Source organism: Salvelinus sp. IW2-2015, linkage group LG8 (genome assembly GCF_002910315.2).
Source record: "Salvelinus sp. IW2-2015 linkage group LG8, ASM291031v2, whole genome shotgun sequence".
Taxonomy (NCBI): Eukaryota; Metazoa; Chordata; class Actinopteri; order Salmoniformes; family Salmonidae; genus Salvelinus; species Salvelinus sp. IW2-2015.
This window is the reverse complement of record NC_036848.1, coordinates 53,170,107-53,172,606: the sequence shown is the minus strand read 5'-3', so window position 1 is coordinate 53,172,606 and position 2,500 is coordinate 53,170,107.

Sequence of the window (2,500 nt, the reverse complement as noted above, 5' to 3'; positions counted from 1 at the left end):
AAAGACTTGTAATCTTGTAATCTCTTAAAATCTGTCTCCAATAGTGATAATGCTTGGTCAGCTGTTGAAGCGATAGAGTACATGACAGTGTCATCAGCATATAAATTAATTTGACACTGTAACGGTTTTCTAGATCTTCCTCCTCCTCAGACGAGGAGAGGAGAGAAGGATCGGAGGACCAATACGCAGCGAGGTATGATGCCATAATGAATTTATTAAATTAAAGACAAAACACGAAGAACACTTGAATAACTTACAAAATAACAAAACGAAGTCAACAGACCTGAACAAACGAACTTACATATACCCGAAGAACGCATGAACAAGAACAGACTACATAAAACGAACAAACCGAAAACAGTCCCGTGTGGTGCAACATACACAGACACGGAAGACAATCACCCACAAACAAACAGTGTGAACAGCCAACCTATATATGGTTCTCAATCAGAGGAAAACGTCAAACACCTGTCTCTGATTGAGAACCATATAAGGCTAATTACAAGTGACCTAAACATAGAAACACAAAACATAGAATGCCCACCCCAACTCACGCCCTGACCAACTAAACACATACAAAAATAACATAAAACAGGTCAGGAACGTGACAGACACTTTCTTATCTCATCACCGATATGGTTTATGTAGAGAGTGAACAGTAATGGACCAGTTGCCTCTTCACCAATGACTCTAGAATTTTAGCCAGACAGGAGAGCTTAGAGATGGACCGATAATTATCCAACTCACTACCATCACCTCCCTTGAGGAGTGGTTAAACAAAAGCTGTTTTCCAAGATTTAGGAATCTTTCCTTCGACAAATGTTTGATTAAAGATATGCGTCACTACACCAGCAATAATAGGTGCCGCACACTTGAGTAAATATGGATACAGATTGTCAGCGCCTAATGATTTATTACAGTCTATAGCAGATAGTGCAGATCAGACCTCATCTTCTGTGACTTTTTGAAAATGTAAAAACCGGCTTACTGTTTTCTACATCAGCTGAAGACCGAGGGGCTGAAACAACAGACCGGTCAGGATCATGTTGGACAGTTTTTCTATCAAAAAGAAAACCAGCAGAAATAAAATGCTTATTGAAAACATCACACATTTCAGTTCGATCACTGTTGATCCCAGATTCCGATGTAATTTTCTTCGGCAGGGAAGTCAAGGAGTTTCTCCGTTTAAGTGAGTTAACAGTTTTCCACAATTTAGCAGGATCACCAGCAGACTGTCATAGCATCAAGAAAATACCTACATTTCGCCTTCTTTATTTCTCAGCCGTTTCACCCGTTTTCCTCGCCAAGGCCTATGCTTGATTCTTTTGCAGGAAAATAATTTTCAAATCACAGGAGAACCAAGGATTAGGTCAATTTTTTTACCCTAAATCGCTTTAACGGAGAGTGTTTATCGGCCATGAAGGTAAAAATTGATGAAAAGAAAGAGAAGGCTAAAACTGGCTCCATGATGCAGTTTACAGATAAAGGCTCTGAATAATAAAGGTCATGGATAAAGGCTCTGAATAGTAAAGGTCATGGATAAAGGTCATGGATAAAGGTCATGGATAAAAGCTCTGAGTAATAAAGGTCATGGATAAAGGTCATGGATAAAGGTCATGGATAAAGGTCATGGATAAAGGGACCAAACATGTCCTGTTTCTATAGAGGACAAACATGCTTCCTGTCTTCTAGTAGGAGGACAAAACATTCCTGTTTCTATAGAGACAAACATGTCCTGTTTCTATAGAGGACAAACATGTCCTGTTTCTATAGAGGACCAAACATGTCCTGTTTCTATAGAGGACCAAACATGTCCTGCTTTCTATAGAGGACAAACATGTCCTGCTTTCCTATAGAGGAGGACAAACATGTCCTGTTTCTATAGAGGCACATCAAAACATGTCCTGTTTCTATAGAGGAGGACAAACATTCCTGTTTCTATAGAGGACAAGCATGTTCCTTGTTTCTCTATAGAGGACAAACATGTCCTGTTTCTATAGAGACAAACAGTCCTTTTCTAAAGGAGGACAAACATGTCCTGTTTCTATAGAGGACAAGCATGTCCTGTTTCTATAGAGGAGGAGAAACATGTCCGGTTTTCTATAGAGGAGAGAGAAACCATGTCCTGTTTCTATAGAGGACAAGCATGTCCTGTTTCTATAGAGGACAAACATGTCCTGTTTCTATAGAGGAGGACAACACATGTCCTGTTTCTTATAGAGGACAAACAATGTCCTGTTCTATATGAGAGGACAAGCATGTCCTGTTTCTATAGAGGCACAAGCATGTCCTGTTTCTATAGAGGAGAACAAACACTGTCCTGTTTCTATAGAAGGACAAAACATGTCCTGTTTCTTTCTATAGATGGAAGCCTAGCTTGATTTTTAGCCGTTTACAAAGTTCGACAAATGCATTTTAAAAGACGTTTATCATCCAACCATATCCCTAAGTATTTATATGCAGAGACCTGATTAATTCGAGAGTCATCTAAGCTCGTAAG